At 37.6% G+C, this 22126-nt stretch overlaps 1 protein-coding gene across 21 annotated transcripts in view; it reads left to right on the top strand.

Moving 5' to 3' along the window:
* Nrcam (neuronal cell adhesion molecule) overlaps window positions 1-22126 on the top strand; it is a 266290-nt gene that overhangs the window by 118017 nt on the left and 126147 nt on the right. For 20 of the 21 annotated variants that reach the window (XM_090333010.1, XM_090333018.1, XM_090333016.1 and 17 more), the window contains exon 2: window positions 3515-3592. The exons of the other annotated variant lie outside the window; for it this stretch is intronic. The gene's annotated coding sequence lies outside the window, so the exon portion shown is untranslated. The remainder of the gene's footprint in view (window positions 1-3514; window positions 3593-22126) is intronic. 21 annotated transcript variants of the gene reach the window in all.

The following is a 22126-nucleotide window of genomic DNA, read 5'->3' as shown; positions in this document are numbered from 1 at the left end:
TATAATACATGGAATCATACCCTGGGAAAATTACACATATACTTTATGCAGACAAAATTACCTTGAGTTGAATTATGCTAAAGATAACTCTTATCAGAAGAACCTTAAACGAAATCTATGTTTGAAACATCTTTTTTCCTACCCTATCTAGAAGTGTTTTCATTTCTGGCTCTTTTTGTAAACCATTATTAATAGGAAGCACCTTCAGCAGACCAGACTAGATGGATGACACCAGAGAAGCCATGAAGGTTTTGGACTACAGCTTAGAGTAGGTGGTTGTATTGACAGCTCCAGTTCAGGGTGTGGACTCCCACGCACAACTACAGAGTTTGCCCAACCTGTATGCTTCCTAAAGCTTTTCACATTCACTTTACCTTTATCTCTGAGTCTGATCCTCTTATTTCTTGGCTTTCTCCATGCCTGTCTTTGTTTGGTTACTCTTTCTGACAGCTTCTGCTGCTGCTGTCCTCTTTTGGGACAGGACATTACTATGGATCACAAGCTGGACTTGTACTCAGGATCCTCTGGACTCTGTTTTCTGCATGCTAGGTTATAGGGATATTCCACTCACTATTCTCTTAAAATTTGGTGGACCCTTCCAGGTTTAACCTTGTCTTCTCTCAAGAACTACAAGGTAAAATATGGAAAAAAAACAACACTTTCTACTTTGGATAGAAATACCCGCTAGCTATATTATTTAACCTCTTGTGCTCCAGTTTTTGGATCAAAACAATACAACTATTTATAGAAATTGGTGCATTGCCCTTTGCTATCCCTTGGTTATCTCATATTGGTATAGTATCTCACTTTGTTATCTGATATATTGAATTTATTTGTATTTGGATATTTGAAATTTGATAGGGAGGGGGGGAAAACCAAGAGGGGTGGGGGGTGTGGGGGGGAGGGAAATGGGTACCAAGACATGTGAAAGGGTATCAATGTATGTGAATTAATGCACCTTCTATCTGGCAAATATCATGTAACCCTTTTACTAATTACAATAAAAAACAAAAAAGGAAAAAAAAAGAAATTGGTGCATTGCTAGAATAATATAAATCTAGAGTTAGGGGTTAAAGTTGTATCTCATTAAAATTTATTTTTTCTCGGGGACAATTACAGTAATTATATTTTAATTGCATGATTCCCAGTATTTAGTTTTAGCCTCTAGTTTGAGTGATTTAGATTTTAGATTGGCTCCACAGCAGTATTAGATAGTTGTGGTGAAGATCGCCTAAAGGATTTGATCCAAAAAACTGGAGTACTATCTTTTTATTGATTTTGCCATATACTGACATATCCTCTAGAAAGTGGTTTAAGATGGGAGGAACAAGCTGCTCTTCCCACTCCCTTCAGTTGCCTTACTAGACACAATGACCTAGCGATGAAGGATTGTGCTATGTTTTAGCTAAGAGTCTCAAGAATCTTTACTTATGTTTTACCTATGACATTACCCTCCCCATCAGGAAATACTTGCAGCAGGGACATTAACAAAGAAAGTCAAGGCAGAAATGCACTAGCAGCTAAGTCTTTGGCATCAGATCCCAGTGCAGAGCTGTCATAGTGAAATGGAAGAGATAACAGGTTTTGTTTTTTTTTCTCCCGAGTGAGGTGAATTTGAATGTCCTGGAAGCAAAAGAAGTAAATGACTCTATGAGGCAGATCCTTTAAGTCTATACAGCAGTGATAGACATTAACACTGCCACATAAAGGAGACTGCTAGTCCAAAGCATCCATCCAATAAACAAGAAAAAAGGATCCAGCTTTTCTTACCATCAGACCTACTCAAAGGAGTTCCTGGATAAGTCTAGAAGCACAGAGCCAAATTTCTATCTAAACGTGTGTACCTGCAGAACGGGGCAGATAAAAACCATCAAATCATCCAGTAATAAAGTAAAAAGGTATCCAGTAATATCAGAGACTATGGATCAATCAATATTATTAACCTTGAATAAATCCCATGGGTATATCTTGATGCACCTCAAAGGGGAAGATAAATGTGTGCTTATTGGGGTGGGTTTGGAAAGGAGACAGGTTGGCAGCCCTAGAGGCTGAGGTTCTTGGGTATTGGCTACTGAAATACCTCCTAGAGTCTCTCACTCCATCCCTTAGTCACCCATGCTACTAATACATAGTCTATCCTCTCATCTAAAACCTTCACTGGGCATATAATGTTCTTGAGCTAAGTCTAGACTTGTAAATTCAGCTAATGCGCAGTGTCCTATGCACTGTGGTTAGAAAAGACTTGTGTGGGGCCAAGAGTTTGGCCTAGTGGTAGAGTGCTTGCCTAGCATGCACGAAGACCTGGGTTTGATTCCTTGGTACCACATACACAGAAAAGGCTAGAAGTGGTGCTGTGGCTCAAGTGGTAGAGTGCTTGCCTTGAGAAAGTTCATGAACAGTGCCCAGGCCCTGAGTTCAAAACAGATCTGTGTGGCCTCCCCTCTTTCTATCTTGCCCACTCCTACTCTGCCTACAGTCACACTGTTCTGTCAATGGACTTTGTCATTGCCATTTCTTTGCACCTGCCCTTCTCCCTACCCAGACTGCCCTTTTCACTCTGGTCAACCAAAAACTCCTACAGAGGGTAGTTGTACATAAACAAATAAGATAAATGGATTATTTTTATAAGTCAAGACAAAATATTTTATAATACTTGCCTAAATTCAAACAACTGAGGTTATTATACATGTTTTTTTACTTTATTCCTAGAATAAGTTTGCAATTCATAGTAGTTCTGATATTTGAGTGTGTCCCAAAGTTCCTGAATTGATACTTGTTTCTCTTCTCTAAAAGATGTTTTCAGAGGCTGATAGTGTGACTTCTGTTTTAAAAAATCTCAAGTCCAAGAAGACACAAATCCCCCCTTAGAAATCTTTGGGCTGTAGAAAGACGTAGTGTGCTCAGCTGTGATTGTTCTCTCATCCATGGCATCTGTGGGGCGGGGGATAATTCTTAGTTGGAATGTTTGCGATGAGTGCAGTGATGCAGAGAAGAGGAAGAGTGGACATTGGAGAGTCCAGAATGACCCTTGGCTGAGCCTTTGTCACAACTCACGGAGCCTTCTCCTTTGACCTGCACTGTTTCCACCAGATTTTCATGACTTCCATTGAGAATCTGCGGACTTTTAAATATACGGAAAAAAATCCTATGTTTGTAAGTAAAACTTTAAAAATGGCAATATGCCTCCAGCAAGGAAGCCTATCTATAGAGATATAGTCTTATCAAACAATCTTCTATTCCTAAACTGAACATCGAAATCCGTTTTCTTCAGTGGATATCCATTAATGGGGTGTTCATCAGACTTCTAGTTACTGGTCTGCTGTCACTTTTGGTTGAAGCCAGCAGATAGATGATTCGGCAAATGTATTCATAATTTGTCTTTCCTTGCCCAGCTCACTCTGTAATTGTGTCTCCCGTCAGGGAGTCAGTTGGAGTTAATGTATTGACAATCTGCTGTGATTGATGACAACCAATGTCTTGTTAACATTTCCCCCATTCTTTCTGCAATCCACAGAGCAATGCAAAGACAACCTTTGGTTTAAAAGATAGAAGGGAAGGACAACGTCGTCAGCTAAGAAGGCCTTCTTTAAAGGTAGATATTTACCTCCTTAAAATGTTTAAATTAATAGTTAAAGAAATTATACCATAAGATGATGTGGCTTTATCATGTTATTGCCGTATATAATACCTTTCAATTCAGAGTATGATAAGAGACAGGAACAAGAAATGTAGGTACTTTTCACTCTGCTTGTCAAAGAGGATGTATCAAATGCCTCATGAGGAAAACCAGCCCTTCATGTCCTTTCATAGTACAGCAATATGATTTTTGTTCTACTAAATCATGACTTGCAAAGCACAGAAAACAGACAGTAAAAAGCACTGCTAATTTTTTAAAGCCCATTCTCAAATGAATTAAAGATTAAAATTATAGGGCATCATTCATGAGCCAATGATTTTCCTTTGGGCTTGATCATGTTTTGAAAACCTGAGAGCATGCTATCTTTATGTGATTTTTTCTTCACATCTCACAGAGAAGTATAAATAACAAAAGATTGGTTCTGAGTATTCAAATATACCATGGAAATTTGTTTTCTGCTTTATAAATACTTTCCCAGGCCCCATGTATGTCATGTTAAGATTATCAGCTCTAGAACAGACACTGTGGGGCCCTTGGTACTTTCTGAAAGGCTGTCTGTGATTGTACTAAACTTTTTGCTGAAAAATATCTTAACTGAAGATCTGGAGCACAGTTCAGAGAACTATATCTCAACCAATAATAGCTTTCTTAGAGAATAATAAGAGCTCAATTGTTCAGACACTTAGTTCAGTACCTCATATTTTTCCTAGAACAAGTGAACTCTCATGGATTTGAATTGAGAAAAGAAGATCCCATGTAAGATTTTGAGATAGTAAAATACTTCTAGCATATTCTCCCTTGTTCTGAAAATTCTTAAGTTGATCCATTGATATGTCATTTTGTAACCAAGAGAAAATGATTCATGCATCGGCCATATTGTCTCCCATTGTTTTGAACTGAAACAGATTTCACATGACCAGCTCTAACAGTGTTTCAAAATACCACCAGAAATCCCCATATCTTCAGTCTGGAAATGAACATTGCTTTGTGAGTCAAATAACACATGGTTTGTTCAACTTGATGAGTCCTTGGAAATGAAAGTTAGTGAAGAATAGCAAAATGATGTTAGTCAATTTTAACAATTCCAAAAAGCTTTAAAGTTGTATGAATGGCCCTTTAAAGCTTCCTTAGTTAATGCAAAATGGCTTATTTTATAAAATCCTGATGTATCCTTCCCTTTGTAAAGGTAGGTATTTCCTTTAAAAAGGAACATCTACAAAGTAAGTCTCTGATGGAAGAATCTGTCCATTCAAACAGGGATGGGGGATATGCTTATAACAAGTGGCAATTGCTAGAGATTAGAAATTAGCAGTAGTGGTATTGAGTGGTATCAATGGTAAGTCATATCAAGCCCTTGTGTAGACAGAAAGCTCATGAGGGGCCAGGAGTGGATACCTGTCTGTGAACTGTGGTTCTTGAGAAGGGGCAAACTACAGGAAGAAAAGGCAAATGGTCAACCAGGAAGATGTGTTTTAAGGTAGCAAGCACAGGGTACAACCACTGCTGCTTTCCCATTTTCTAGCACATTCTGGGCAGGTTCTCAATGACTTCTCCTGACAGTGTGCAGTATATTCTCTTTCTTTCATTGCATGAAAGGTATTTGATTTAAAAGTCTCTGTCTGTTAGAAGAACAAGTGGAAAATTCCTCTATTCTCTTTTTTTTTCCATTCTTGACTCATATCTCTTGTTCTTTTTGGCTAGCTTTTTATCAAGTGACTGCTAATTTTTAGTTGTTGCATTTAATAAGAACTACTAAAATATATCTTTGTGAGTTATTTGATTTGACTACTACCAATGCTGAGGTCTTCCCTGTTTCTTTCCCTTGCCTCACAAAGAAAGACTTGCTGAAACTCTCTGAAATTCTAAGCACACTTGTATTCAGAATGTCCCTAGGCTATTCAACAACCTCTGACATTAGAATAAGAAAGTTGCAGGGGTTTGTAGCTATTTATGTGGTTTTAGTTGTCTTTCCCACGGTCCCGGCTATACTGAGTGGTATCTGAAAGCTGTGAGAAACCAGAACCATTGGACTTTGATTGGCAAAACCCTCACCCATTACACATCCTTCTGGGGAAGTGCTACCTCTACATGTTCGGTGTCCCTTAGAACAACTATGTTCACATTCGCCACTTCCCTGATGTGTGCATCTCTTCAATGGAAAATGGTGCCTGTCTAGTTTGAAAGCCTTGAGCTAACACACAGACTCTTAATGGTGGATTTTCAATGAATTAAGCAGGGTGAGGGGTAGGAATACCCCCTAAAGCTCTTCCATGCAACTGGTTTCTGCTCTACTGCATTATTAGTGCTAGCTGAAAACATAATGGGTCTGAAGAAGAAGAATGACCATGCTACACCTGAAAGCATGTCACTATTTGACAAACCATGTTTTTATAGAAAGTCTGATAGTTATTCAAATTGATTGTGTTTAGTTGATGAATTGAAGATTGTTCTTTTGTGGACCTTACAGACTTTTTTAAGATACTGGTACATCTTAGCAGAATGGCAATTACATTGTACATACATAATCCATTTGACAAGAATAGAAAGACAATCACAGTTATTTGTAAATATGAACCCCTATTTCATTACAAAGCATAAGTAGGCAAAAAACTATAACACTCTTTAACAGTATGGAGATCTATCAAAATCTTGTCCCATAGTATCATTTTAAAGCTGGAAGTTTTATCTCATGTTATTAGATACCTGTCAAAGATGGAAGATGCATAGTATCCATATCCCATGAAACTAGAGATGAAAAGCTCATGAATAAATCATTTACCCTGGGAAGCCTGAAACTCATAAAAACTGAAGCAAGGATCTGTATCTCAGTAAAATATATCCATTTTATTATTCTATACAAGTTGAGTTTGCATCATAAGCTTTTCTTCAGCTTATTAACTCTCTACAACCCAACATATCAGGAGGGCAAGTTCCATCCAGATTTTAAATAAATAACAATATCTCTAAAAACATTCAAATATTCATTTGTCCAGTCCGTCTGTGGTGATCCTAGCAAACCTCTTCATGGAATAGATACTCACCACAAAAGGCAGCATTGCTGGGAGCTGAAAGACAGTGTATGGGGAACATTCTATTCTTCCATCCTGGACAAGTACCTAGCTTTTATTTTAATATATGGTCTAAGCTATACCCTGTGTCTGAGGTTAGATGGAAGCATGTTAAATCTCATGTCCAGTGCTTCTGATGAAGCCTAAATTTAATACATTTCCTGGTACTTATCTCCGTGCTATAATGGCATCCATGATTGAGATGCCTTTATCAATTAAGTCCTTTCTGACCCTTGGACCCTATCCTCATTATTCTCAAGAGACCCACCATTTTCTCCTCCTCTCACTTCTCCCAGCTGCTTAGCTTAGTAGTGTGTCTGAAGGCTTAGAAAGTGTTGTGTTAAGAAAGAAATCACCATTTTGGGGGGGAGATTGCTGGGTATGAGAATGAAATGGTGAAGGACAGGGGAGAGGTATCAACAACAGTCAGTGCTAATTACCAGTAAGAAAACTGCAAACTCCACATGTTTTTCTCTTTCTCTTCCCACTTTAGTCCACTAATGGAAAATGCTTGAATGCTGGGAGGGGAAGGTTGCTAGTGTCACTTCAGGATAGGAAATGTGCAGTAATTTAACAGTTGTGCACAAAGGCTGATGCCCTGACCTTTGCAAAGAGCTCTTTGCAGAGACTAACTGCATCAAATTTGTTTCTCCTGCTGCACTTCTGGATTTTGGTTTTAATTTTAAACTGCATTCTGGAATTAGAGCTGAGGAGATGAGGCAAACCAGTGGCCTGTGGACTTTCTCTTGAGTCTCACAGAGTGACCAAACAGTGCCACATACAGAGTTACCACCTTGTCCTTGTCTTCCACAGTACAAACACTATTGAAATGATTCTCTCTGTTAAAGGAATCTTATTCCAAGAGAGCATCTCTTATTCATTTAGAATGATGATGCTTAGTTTTCATATTCTCACCACCAAAACCATTATTGATTGAGCTTTAATAATGGCTCACTGTTGCCTACAGTGTGAGGTCCTCAGAGTCCAGGCAATCTGAAGTGAGGCACTGAGATGCACAGCAGGAACACTGGAAAGTTTCCTGTGATCCGTTCCTTGTCACTCTGTACAGAATTAGAAATATGTGCCTAGGTATACATGTCCCTTCTTTCCAGCATCTGGGCATTTCACCCCTGGCTGCTTTTGGAGGGAGTCAAATCCTGACAGGAGGGTTATCTAGGAAACTACCCAGGAGGAAAATGAAGCCCAGTGAGGAGCAGGAGGACAGGCCCAGGCCCCTGCTGGTAATGCAGTATGTTGCTGTCACAACTGACTGCATACACAAATAGATGCTTAGATTTTTTTTTTCCTGCTTTGTTTTGTTTTGCTTTATTTTTGCTTTTCATGACAGCATTCATTTTGTAAGGCAAAGAAAAAGTCTCTTGGACAGATTCAAGTTTTCATATCTGCAGAAGGCATTTCTACAGCTTTTGTCAAAACTCTTCTTGTCTATAAAGATTCTTTGTTTCTAGTTAACCGTTGTGGCAGGCAAGTCCATAAGCTACTAGGAAATACAGGAGAGAATAATTTCTATTGAACAGGAGGAGTAGGATATGGTGCATGAAGTCAGCATTGAAAAGGGTTTTGTTTTTTGCAGTATGGTGGGAATTCACATTCAGATTGCTGCTCTGTGTTGTTTAGCATGCTTCAATGAAACAATGGGGCACGCCAGTCTTGGCAGCACTGTTGATTAATGCATTCCTGAATGTGTTGATTAATGTGTTCCTAGGATGCCTGCTTAAGCTGCTAGTGCAGCTGAGGTGTGTCCAATGTGCTTCCTCACCGTCTGTGCTTTATTCACGTGGGCACATTTGCGCAGTGATCCTCTGTATATTGTACACTAATTTCATTATAAAAAAATCCAAAGACCTTTCAGGATGGTTTATTATTTTTTTACAGAAATCACAAGTGTAATATAAATTATTAAGTTCATAGACTGTTTTCTTAGCACACTCGAATACATGCTGGCATTTACCTGGCTCGTGAATGATCTTACCCTAAGCTTTCAGTTTTGTTCTTTTCAATGTTTTTGTACAGTTAGGAAGTTGGAAATAATACTTTATGGAGTGCAATCTGCACATGCAGGACACAGGAAGAGAGATGCAGAACAAGCATTCCTTCAAATCCTTGGTAAACTTGGTATCTCTGTTGGTAGATTTTACTTGTGTCCTGAGATATGAGAATTCTACTGCTACTTCTAAAATGTTTGAATCACTTATTTCTTAGCAAGAAGGCTAAAATGATCAGATGACCATGTTCTATTAAAGCAAGAATAAATGCCTCAGTGATCCTTCACTGTGCTTGAGGCCCCTACATACAAAATTTTAGTGGCAGAAATCACTGGTGTTATTCAGAATGCCTCCATTTAGCACTGGGGAAAGCAAAGAAAGTAAACTTATCATGAACAAGGGGACAATTTTATATGATGAAGAATTGCTGTATAAAACTATTTCGTGGAAGGGTATCAATGTATGTGAATTAACGCACCTTCTATCTGGCAAATATCATGTAACCCTTTTATTAAATACAATAAAAATATTAAAAAAACTACTACTGAATTCACCAATGAGATAAATTCATCTCCTTTAAATCTCAGCATGAAAATAATGGTGATTGTTATCTGATATATTGTATATATGTATTTTTGATTATTTGAAATTGGATAGGAAAGGGGGGAAAACAAGATGAGGGGCGAGGGTGGGAGGAGGGAAATGGGGACCAAGACATGAGAAAGGGTATCAATGTTTGTGAAGTAATGCACCTTCTATCTGGTGAATATAATGTGCCCCTCTATTAATTACAATTAAAAATATATGAAAAAAAGAAAAGAATAGTGAAGGATGGCATTCTGATAGTTTTAAGACTAAGTCTTCACACCAGTTCCACTATAAATAAATCCATTCTAAATTTCACTTAGAAACTACATCAATGGCAAGACCATTCAAAGCATTACTTCAGATGTTTGTGTTATGCACAACTTGATTAAAAATATTTAACGGTTACCTAATAATATTTAACTCCCAATTCACTATTATTTTTAATTGTTGAATTATGTCTGTCTGGCAAGGAATGTCTATGGGAATAGGAAAGAGAAAACAGTGGATTATTTTTGTGGTTTCTACAAATAGAAGCTTCTATTTGGAATCCAAAGTTACAAATATGTATTTCAATTTTTGTAATACTGTTGATTGGAAAATACTGATAAAACCAATATTACTTGAAACATTGGTTTTCAGAGAGCACTTAATTATAATTACAGAAGAGCACACAAAATTAGCAAATTGTCTAAGAGGGAGTTCACATTTGCGATTAGACATGCATTTTCTTGGTTTGCTTGAATTCCACAAGAATTGATGGAGTAAACAAAGAGAAGCAGTGAACTTAGTGAATATGATTAATCCATTTTTTCTGCAAAGCTTCTGATACTGTACTGAATAAAAGCCTGCTGACAGAATCTGTTTGCCTGATGGAGGAAAGGCCTCAGAAGTTAGGAAGGGGCCGGAGCAAGATGGGAGGAAGAGAACAGTCTAGCCTGGAGAAACATGGGGGCAACAGTTTCTTCAAGTTTCTATTGTTATTTACTTAGTCAAAATCACAGAGAATATGTAGTTCATCTATTGACTTTTTCTTTGAGATAAAACAAAATGAGACTGGCTTGTGCTTCTAATCCTAGCTGTTGGGAGCCAGAGTGGAATCAAACTGTACCTTGACTTGCATCAGACCATGGCTTTATTGTCTTATTGTTTTCTGGCCCTATTCTATGTAAATGACCTGAGAATTACCATATGAATGTAACACCTGGAGGTTCCCGGGGTCTGGAGGAGGGAAGAAGCGGGAGTGAAAAATAAACTCGGCAGTCTTTACCTGGACTGCGGACATCCCGACCCGTGTGTCTGTCTCTCTTCTATTTCTTCCTAGTCCTTGCCCCTGATTTCAGGAACCCCAATCTGTGAACCCTGGTTTGCTGCGGGTTGGCTCCGGCACCTAGCTACTCAGGAAGATGAGATCTGAGTAACTCAGTTAGAAACCTGCCCAGGCAGGGAAGTTCATAAGATTCTTATCCTTAATTAACTACCTAAAAGCCAGAAGTGGATATGTGGCTCAAGGAAAGAACACTAGCCTCACCCAGACTCAAGACTCAAGTTCAAGCCCAAGTACCAACACCAACACACACACACACACACACACACACACGAGACAGAGAGAGAGGGGGAGAGAGAGAGAGAGAGTAGGAATTTGGCAACTATAGATAAAACTATCATCTTTAAATTACATGGAAAATATATTTAAGTTCCAAATGTCCTGTAAGATAGGTCACTTTTATCTCTTTTAAAGAATATAACATATAACTACAGGTATGCTTTAGTAAATAATAATCTTAAGTTGATTTGGTAAGATAATGAATTATTCAACTGTAATATGTTTTTGAAGTCACTTGAAATTGTTCCTTGACATTAAACAGTAGGAAAAAAATATATACATATCCTAGGGAGTCCTTTGAACTCTACTTGGCACCTAGTTCATGCTTTCTAAATATTTCTTAAAATGAAATGAATACTTGTTATCTCCCCAAGCCAGGAGTCACTCGCATAAAAAAAATCCTCTCCCTCAAATTGTCTTGTTGGGGTTTTCCCTGTGTTACTATGGTACATTGATTTCACAGAGCAGTTTCATGATAAACAGTTAGACATTTTCATTTTCCTGAAAAGGATTTTTCTTCCCTAGATCAATCCCAAAGTTCACTGAGAAAGTTAGTGTTCAAATAATTACATTATAATACAGTTGTTGATTCTGCCAAAATTATTTTGATTACTGTAGTATAGCTTCTTTGATTGGCTACCTGATTCAACTCTTGGGTGTTGAATCACCAGAACACTGAAATACTAGAACACTAAAATGATCATTAATAGAGCTTTAATTTTATTTTGTTTTGTTTTTGCCAGTCTTGGGCTTGAACTCAAGGCCTGGGCACTGTCCTCGAACTACTTCTGCTCAAGTCTAATACTCAACCACTTGAGCCATGGCACCACTTCTGTCCTATTCTGAGTAGTTTATTGGAGACCTGAGTCTTGTCTCACTGACTTTCCTGCTGGAGCTGGCTTCAAACTAAGATCCTCAGATCTCATCCTCTTGAGTAGCTAGAATTACAGGTGTGATCCACTGATGCCTTGCTGGACTTTCTTTTATAAAATAAATTTTCTTCAGCCCAGAGTCAAATGGGCTTCTTCACAAGTGGCATGTTAAACATTAAATGAGTGTCAAAAACTTTGCCTGTAATTGCCCTTACATAGTTTTTTCCCAGCGCATTTTTTCCCCTCATGGGGATGGAATCTACTGCCACATGCCTGATAGGCAATCATGCCAACCACCACTCACTACGTCCCTAGCTCTTCTCTAAGCATTCCATTTAGAATACATTTTTATTTAAAGCTCTTCTGATTTATTTGGATTTCATTGACAAAATAAAAGACTAACACATGGTACTTAAATGTAATATCTGTCTCCTAGCCAGCTTTATTAAAAGCATTATTTGTTGCTTAATTGTAAAGGAAAGCGCAAGATAGTTGTACAGTACAAGAAGAACTTGACATATGATTGGTGCCCTTCAGGATTTTAGACTCTTTAATTACATACATATAATTCAACTGTCCACATACACAAGTATGTACTAGACATACACATTAAAAGAAAGCAAGGAGTATTATTCAAGGTCAAATATGTGAGCAGAACCAAAATTACATTGAGTTTCAAAAAATGGTTCCCTGTTCCCTTGGAACACTTGAATTGATGAAGCTAGAATAGCTCTGAAAGTAGTGCAGAAGAAGTAAAAGGAGTTGGCAATACCTAGTATTACAAAAGATAAGAAAATAAAAAGAGTAAAACAATGACAATCGGAAAAATGGCAAAATCTTGAGCACAGATGGAGATAAGCATGGTAGTTACATGACAAAGGAATAAAATAAGTAGACCAAGTTGAATCACAAAATGAATCAAAAACATGGCTGAAAACAACCTTTGAGAAGGGTCCTTTTCTTCCCTTCGTTGTGAAGGAATAAGCGTCCATGAATGAATGATCTGGATTTCAGACCTCCTCAAAAAGTCATTAAGTGTATGTATAAAGTCATAAGTCTATGCATGAAATGTATAGAACACAATAGTTGTAGCATAGTACAAGATGTCAAAAACACCAAAATAATATAGATATGCATATGCATGTAGAAGTGTAGGGTGGTATACAAAGGCAGATAGCATAACTCTTGGTGGTATGAAGATAAGAAACAAGGGAACTGGGACAAGGTTCTCCTAGCAGAGAGGTTAAAGTATTGGACCTACCTCACAGAGTATTTGAATGGATGGACCTATTTGCCATTTCAGAATGAATAGTAAGGCCTGAATTCCAGATTTTGATACTAGGATGATGGTGATACTATGAACCAGAATAGAAAATGCAGAAGAGAAATTTCTGATGTATTTTGAATGTACAATATGCTTACTTGTGAATATACTACAGTGAGTTGGAACTATATTCAGTTATGAACTCAGTAATGAAAATAGTTCAGAAAGATTATGAAGCATAGGCAATCCCTGAGTGAAAGTGACGTGAATTCTTCTTTGTACTGAGAAGGTTAATTTGGCATTGATAGTTCAGAGAAATTTGATGAAAGAACACAAAACATAAGGAAAGCAATTGAGCAACTATCACTTTGATAAAAATGTTTGTACTGATTGTGGAGGTAGTAAAATGGCAAGAGTCAATCAACTAGCCCCTGGAAAAAAAAGTAGCTTTTTATCATTGGTTGCTTTGCTTTCTTCCCAGTATTTTGTGAATATCATATTAGTCAGAACATCTCTGCCTTCTGGAACTGAAGGAACTGGCTTGCCTGCAGTCATAGCTGGTCATTTGGCTTGTTCTAAAAGAACGGAATGGTTTACTGGGGACTCCATTTAAAGAGAATTAATGCCATCAATCATCTCCAAGAGAATTTGCTGTAGAAACTAAAAGGTCAAAAACTCTTATTAATGGAAAGACTTAGAATGTACATAATTCAGACTGAAATGATTTTTCTCAGAGTGATCTGAATAAAGAAAATATTGCCAAAGGCAAAAAATGAAGGGAAATAATATCTCACATTCCCTAGAGTAACAGAAACATTTTGTGAGGCACTAGCAAGGAACAATATTTTATTACTTCCAAAAACACAGGTCTGAGTCAAACATAAGGAAAAAGTACTGTATTTATTGTTTCTGTTATTTGTTGGGGTATTTTTTTGTTCAGTAGTCACTCTTTGGAAAGAGTGATCAGTAATTTACATGCCAAAAGATTTAGGTAGTATTTCCATGAAACATTTCCATCTCAATAATTCTTTCAGATGTATTAAGATGAAAGGCAACTTGACCCTAAGGCATGTACAAAGATGAATTACAAGTCTTAGAAATACAGTCCTAAAAAAAAGATGCATTAGCCCCAGAGGGAATTCAAATGCACTTATGAACAAATTCTCCCATAATTAACACACCAAATCAGAAATTTAAATGCTCTAATAATAAATTATATTTATTGATTTTTTTATTTTGAGTTTCTATGTGTTTCTTAATCAAAATTTATACTACTGTCCATTGTCTATTCAGCTTCATAAATAACAATGAGACTTTTTTTCAAGTACAGAAAAATTATCTAATTTTTTCTACTTCTTATATACATAGCATAAGTAATAGCATAAAGTACTTGCCCATGCTGACATGTCCTCCAGCCTATCCTATTCTGGGACACATTCCAAAATAGGATGGGAAGAAGGAAAGTCGTGTGGTCCATACCGTAAGGTCACTTTGCCAACTTCCTTTTCCATCTCAATCCAATCAAGTCCCTCAAGTGCTAATGATTTCATATGTGTCTTGGCTTCTTTCACCCTGGAGATCATCTGTGTGAACTGGGTAGGTCATGAGACTAATATTTTTCTCAAAACTATTTCTCAAAAATTAATGGCTATTTTAATTTTTGTAGATGTCTGTGAGAGGAAAGGCTTTTCATTTTTATTTGGTTTTACTTAGCATTATTTGCATCTGGCTGGCATTTACCATACTTATTGAAACCGTAGCAAATTAAAGTATTAAGGTTATCATTAGTCGTCAACTAGTTTCCTGATCAAGTGAATTTTTTTGACTGCAGTGTCTTATTCAGAATGTCTTAATTACATATTTCATTGCACAAGACAGTGTATTACATTTAAACTCATTTTCTTGTTAACATTCTTTTTCTTGGCATTCTATATTTGTGCCCTTAGGTAATTTCTTGTACCTGAATGTTTTGCTTCTACTTAGAGAATATAGAAAATCCTTTTTTTCCAGTCCTGGGGCTTGACCTCAGGGCCTGGGCACTGCCCTTGAGCTTTCTCAAGGCTTCTAGTACTTGAGCCACAGCACCACTTCCAGTTTTTTCTGTGTATATAGAACTAAGGAATTGAACCCAGGGCTTTAGGTATGCTAGGTGAACTCTACCACTAGGCTATACTCCTGGTCCCAATATAGAAAATCTTATATAGTTTTCTTTCATTCCCTTCCCATATTTTTTTTCTTTCTTTCTTTCTTACAGTATCTTGCTGTGTGGTATCCATACTAGCCTGGAACCTGCTTTGTAGCTCAGGCTGGCCTCAAACTCATGATTCTCCAACCTTTATCTCCCAAAGGGCTGGATTCACCTTTTAAATATGTATTCACCTTTTAAATATGTATATGTTTTATTTTTATTTGTTGGTTGTAGGGCTTGAACTCAGGGCCTGGATGCTATCTCTGAGCCTGTTGGTACTCAAGTCTAGTGCTCTACCATTTGAGTCAGTGTCACTTCCAGTTTATGAATGGTTAATTTGAGATAAGAGTCTCATGGGGACTTTTCTGCCTGGGCTGTGTTTTGAACCACAATCCTCAGACTTAAGCCTCCTGAGTAGCTGGGATTACAAGTATGAGCCACCAGCACCTGGCATGTTTTATATTTTTTTAAGTTATTTTATGATAATTTAAGACTCAATGAAATCGAATTCTACAGAAATACTTATAAATGTAAATACATATATATATATCTTTCTCTCTGTCTCTGCTGGTATTGGGATTTTAATTTAAGTCTTTGCACTTGCTATGTAGGGACTCTATCACTTTGAGTCATATTCTCCGCCCGGAATTTCCCTTGACTCATAAAACATTTAATGCTCCCAAAGCAGCATCACAATTTTAATTTTAGAAGGAATAGGAGAAAATGGGGGAATTATATATTTATATATATAATATCTAGATTTATAGATTTTGCACATAAATCTATACATAATTTATACATATTAATAAAATATATACATTTATACACAAATATATATATATCATCTTTTTATTACTAACTTATATATCCTCCTGACCTGTAAGTCCCTACAGGGTTGCATTTAAAATTTGTATGATATACTTTGATTTTTTTTATTATTATTTTTTGTGGGCCATGAGGCTTGAACTTGGCCTGGGCACTGTCCCTGGACTCTTCAGCTCAAGGCTACCGTCCTACCTTTGAGCCAAGCCCCACTTCCTGTTTTCTACAGGTTAATTGGCAGTAAGAGTCTCAGGTCCTTTTGTACCCGGGCTGGCTTTGAACCTTGATCCTCAGATCTTAGCCTCCTGATATAATCCTAGGATTATAGGTGTGAGCCACCAGCTATTGTATGATATAGTTATATGACTTACATTTGTTAGTAATACCTCTAACACAATACTAAGGTATTTTCCTCAAGGATCTCAACTTACCCACAATTTCATTTGTTCTATTTCTCTTCTTATGTTGGCATACACATGATATATTGATCTTTTTATTTTTAGAAAACAGGTATTTATTATAAAAATAGTATCTGGATTTGTTTGCATTGTATTCCATAAAAAATAATTCATTTAATTTCATATAATGCACTTTAATTTCTTCCTAATAGTGATAGGACTTCTTCAATATTTAATAAGATAGAATTAACACATTACTGTAAAATTGAGAACAATAAAAATATTCCCTGAGCAGTATTGCTAATACAAGTTTTTTTCTCTTTTTAGAATCTATACCCATAAGAATGCTGTTTTTGTATGTTTTGATTTCCACTAGAATCATATTATGTAGGGATTAATATGTTTATGGTGGAATTAGATATTCCCTGTTTTACCTACTGAGCCATGTTAATGATAGTCACCATTTACTGAGGTTTACCATGTGCTAGCTGTGTTCTAAGTACTTTATAGGTTTTTCTCTCATTCTCAATATTATCACTTTATAATTGAAGATACCAGGGTGCAAAGTTAGACACACTAGAAAAACAGAGAAACTATGTAAGCCCCATCCTAGGGCATCTGGGCAATCCCAACTAGAACTGTACTAGGCAAGGAATGTGTCCACCAGAGTGCTTAATGAGCTCGTAAGAGAAACACTTGGCCTGCGGATTTCTGGTCAATGTGCCGTGTGTATGTGACAAATAAGGTCTCATATGGAAGTCAAAGCCATTACCCTGCTGTCGGTTCACACTGAATAATAAATCCAAAGGCTGTCAGAGTCGTTCCACTGCACCTGTGATTCTAAATATCCTGCTCACGTTTATGTGCATTGTGTAGAATGAGAAAATAAATTCTATGCCAAACCATGTCATATGGATAGGAATGCTCGTTTGCTATAATGCTTTGGTGATACTCGTCCCTCTTATCCATTAAGGAATTATTCTTGGAATTTAGTCAGACTGGTTTTCTCATAGGTCATAACTTTTGACCACAGAACTATAGTCACAATGAAAGCTTATTTGTTTTGTTTTTATTTTAAGATAGGCTGACACAATCCTCCTACCTCAATCTCCCAAATGCTCAAGACTTCAACATTACACCACTGTACCTGGCAAAGCTTGATTTAAAAAACAAAAACAAAAACAAAAAACCCTTTTCCTCCTCCCCATGCATCTTTATTCTTTCCCAGGAGCCCAAGCTAAGTTTTATCCACTCAGAATTTTGAAGGCAGCTTAGCTGTCCTCTACTTCTTAGAAGAAACTGATTATTAATTGTGGTTATATGTTCAGACACAGACATGAGTTGGATATTTACAAGTAAGTTCCTGTTTCTTTTCCTTCCCCTCCCCATTTTGAGATAGTACTTGTGTTTTAATATGAGATAACCAAGGGACAGCAAAGGAGATGAGAGACAACATAGTACATTAAGGACAACCGGCCCCTGAAGTTTTATCTATTAGATTCATTGATGTATCATAGCATGAAGAATACTGACTGGCCCACAGTCAATTCTTAATTTCTTCAGTGAATGAATGATGACTTAAGAAACCTTAAGGTTTCGACTTTTTGTCAGATAATTCTGTTAGCTAAACAAATTCTGTCTTCGTAAATTCTGTAAAAGTGTGGTTTTCTAAGGCTTAGAAATGACATATTTTAGAACTCAGATTCCTCACAAATTCTGCTAGCAGGAGGAAAGGTCTTAGGGCTTTCCATTGTTGAAATGAGGAGGTGGAGTTGGAAAAAAATCAAAAGAAATGTTTCTTTCATTTTTTTGGAGCAAATGAACAAATCTAGCATTTGTTTTTCAGAGAACAAATGTGCTTCAAAAAAGAATAGAAACTGTTCCCCAAATCTTTGAAGTATGTCACTGATCCTTGAACCAGTAACTGGGGAGGCAAGTATCCCAGTGACAAACACAGGCTCTGTTGGACTGAAAGCTAAGCATGAGTTTACAAAGACTCATTGGGTATTTGGCTTGTGACTCTTCCAGCACCAACACCAACAAGGCTCTTAACTGGCATAGCCACATACATTTTAACTAAAAACCCTGTCCACAAAGAAGTTAGAATTTTTCTCTTTTGTCCAGTGCTTTCTTTTGGATTAAAAGAAGACATTACTTGAGATGTAAATAACATTAAGAATTCAGCCAAAATCCTAAGAGTTTCTTAAAGGTAGAAGGAAACAGATTACTCTGGGAAAGATACTGTAGTTTTTTTTTTTTTTTTTTTTTTTTTTGCCAGTCCTGGGCTTGAGCTCAGGGCCTGAGCACTGTCCTTGGACTTTCTCAAGGCTAGAGCTCTACCACTTGAGCCTCAGCACCACTTCCGGCTTTTTTCTATGTATGTGGTACCAAGGAATCGAACCCGGGTCTTCATGCATGCTAGGCAAGCACTTTAACCACTAGGCCAAACTCTCGGCCAGATACTGTAGTTTCTTACAGGCTTATCCTTCCTTAGTTTTCTTTAATTTGCTAGTCATAAAGGCACAAGAATGTACTGACTTACATCCATTTTCCTAAGAGTCTTCTAGTCCCAAGGTTTCTGTTTTGTGAAGTTAATATTGAAAACAGGTATTATCAATGCACACAATTTGCCTAACACCTGCATTCATTAGGATTTCAGGGTGCTAAGGACTACCCCCAAAACCATCTCCTTCAAAGAAGATCGCATCCTGACCTCATTATGCCTTAACCTCTACATACCTTGATTTCCTGAGTTTTATTCTGTATCTGTTGAGCTACTGCAGGCTTGATCACATAGACAAAGGTTTGGTATCAGGGCACCTGTGCATTTTCACATATGTCTGGGACAGGACTTTATGCTCTGATCCCAGTTGAGATGAAAATGTTGAGGTCTCATCCCTTCATCAGGAAAAACTAAGGAACATGATGGACATGATATTATGAATATTTATGTGCCCCCAAATTCATATATTGAACCCTATGATTGCATGAGGAGATAGAACCTTTGACAAGGTCATAAGAATAAGGTCCTATGAATGAGCTTAGTACCCTCATAAGAGACACCAAGAGCTGTCTTGCTCTCTTATACTGAGCAAGGCATAGCAAGAAGAAGGCACAGTCTTTGAACCAATTAGATCCGCATTAGACAAATATGCAAGTGACATGCTCTTAGACTTTCTAGATGGTGAGAAATCCATTCCTGGTATTTTTGGGGCTTGGGATTTAAAAAAAAATTTTTGCCAGTCCTGGAGCCTGAACTTAGGTCTAGGCTCTGTCCTTAGATATTTTTGCTTATGGCCAGTGCTCTGCCATAGCACCACTTCAGCCTTTTTCTGAGGAATGGAACCCAGGGCTTCATTCATGCTAGGCAGGCATGCTACCACTAGGCCACACTCACAGCCCCATTACTGTTATTTATAAGTCACCTAGTTTGCAGCATCTTGTTATAGGTACCCCAGTGGGTGAAAATAATAGAAAAAATAATCTTAATTACCACAGGCTTCATTCTTCTCTGTAAAATGGAAAAACACTTGTCTTTGGAGAGGTGAGAATTAAGATGTACGAAGTATAGACTAAGCCCTTATCACGGAGCAGTTGTTCAAAAATTAAATAAAACTCACTCCAAATGATAGATGAGTCTTCCATTTTAGAAGGTAAAAAGGTAAAACTGATAAATTTAATGAAGACTGAATAAACATTAAGAGTTTAACAATTATTTAACCACATTTTCTCCCACTAGTAACCTCGTTGTAATTGGCACTTCTACCTCAAAATATATATGTCGTAATTGTGCCCTTTTCATGCCAGACAAAAAGGTTTTTTAATGTACAGTGATGCAAATGTGGACTGTAGGGATGTTGATAGTATAATGAGCCAGAAGTTAATGAACAGGAAACTGAATAAGAATGAGGCAAACAAGTTGGCACCCAGAGATGGCTATGGCACAGGAAGTATGAACCACGTGTGTCCAAGAAAGAGGAGATGGTTCAGAAGACCTGAAGGGTGGGCTCTAGATCAGATGACAGCAGACTTCAGTGTATGCCTGTGAAGAAAAAGCACAAGTGCCCAGTTCTTCTCAGCAGACCAGTAGCGTTTATGAGGTACATGTTGACGTTGCAGGAAGACTCTGTGTACTGTTGATCACACCCTGCACTCCATCCATTTTGTCATGTTTAACCTGGGTTGAAGTGTACTACTGAGATGGATTATAGTTTCTTCAAGGAAACGACATTTTCTACTTTTGATCCCTTTCCCAAAGGATTGCCACAAAGCAGATCTACACGTAGAAAGTAATGACCCATGTTAGGCATTTCAAACAATGTATTAGCAAGGCTGAAGCAGGGGCATAGTTGAAGAAAGTTAGGCGATTGAGATGTGTTCTTGGATGGGCCCTTTGGCTGTGAGGCAAGTTTTCCCCAGCAGGCCCTTCCACCACTATGCACAGCCTTACCACAGTCTTCCCAAACAGTGGATCAGCAACCACAGACACTGATACCTCTGAAACTGTGAACTCCAGGCAATCTTCCCTTTTGTAAAGTCAGTTATCTCAACTATTTTGTCACAGCCATAAAAAGCCGACTAACGCAACCTCTAGTGAGCAGAAGCTGATGGAAAAGTGACTGGAAAGGAATGGAGTAAATCTGGATTGCAGACTTCTAGTCCTGGTAGTGCAAAATATGGAGAGGATTGGTTAGGAGTTGGAAGACCAAGGGATGAAAATCAGCGTTCTGTAATAATGGAAACGCACTGGGTTTAAAACCTGAAATCAAGCCCATGTCTGACAATAATCATGTGACCTGGAATAATTTTCTCACATGTGAAATGAGAATAACAGTAGGATTGGTTCCCAGAGTTGTTGAACTAAATGAGATAATTCATATAGATATCATTTAGCAGTGATGGAGATCCACGTGAATATTAGTTACTCTACATGGGACTAAAAGCAGCTACTTATTGCTTGTCTCAGTAGTTATAAGTTAATCATAGGTGTTTGGGGGATTTTTGTTTTTGTTGTTGTTGTTGTAAGGATTTCTGCCAGTCTTAGAATTTACCCCCCATGCTTCAATTTCATCTGTGATCCCAGAAGATATTGGTAAATTAGAGGAGACACAAGATTAGCATTACTTGCCAATTTAATAGATTTTTAAACATTTTTCAACAATTTTCTTCTGATGGGTCACATCCAAAGATTAGCAGCTGAGCCCTCTTAGCGGGAAGGAAGGGCAACTAGCCTTGGGTTACACAAATGAACTTATTAGGAGGATTTATAAAGCCATCTATTTAATCAGAAAGGAGGGGAGTGAAAGAGCCTTTCTTAGCCAAGCCACAATCACCTGCTGGACAATTAGAAGCACAGTTTTCATTATATTGTTGTAGTCCTCCTTTGGGGTCAGGCATACGAGCAGCGATACAGCTGGTGGGTGGATGCGGCAAGGCTGTTAATTAATCACAAGGGAGTGGAAACTGAGGATGAGGCAGTCATTTACACTGTTTGATTTTCCACAGTCCCTGTTGCACTGCATTGACCCATGTTTCCTGGGTTAACCTCTGTTAGATTTCTATGAATTGTTGCAATGGTTGGTCCTTCTGCGCAAGTTATCAGTGGAATTGTTGATAGGAAACCATTGATTTTGGTCTTTAATGAATAATTTCTTCAGATATTTTATAGTAAAATGCTAGC

Source organism: Megascapheus bottae, chromosome 5 (assembly GCF_031878675.1).
Source record: "Megascapheus bottae isolate mThoBot1 chromosome 5, mThoBot2.hap1, whole genome shotgun sequence".
In the NCBI taxonomy this organism is placed as follows: Eukaryota; Metazoa; Chordata; class Mammalia; order Rodentia; family Geomyidae; genus Megascapheus; species Megascapheus bottae.
The sequence above is the reverse complement of the archived record's forward strand: the minus strand, read 5'-3'. Positions and strand labels throughout refer to the sequence as shown.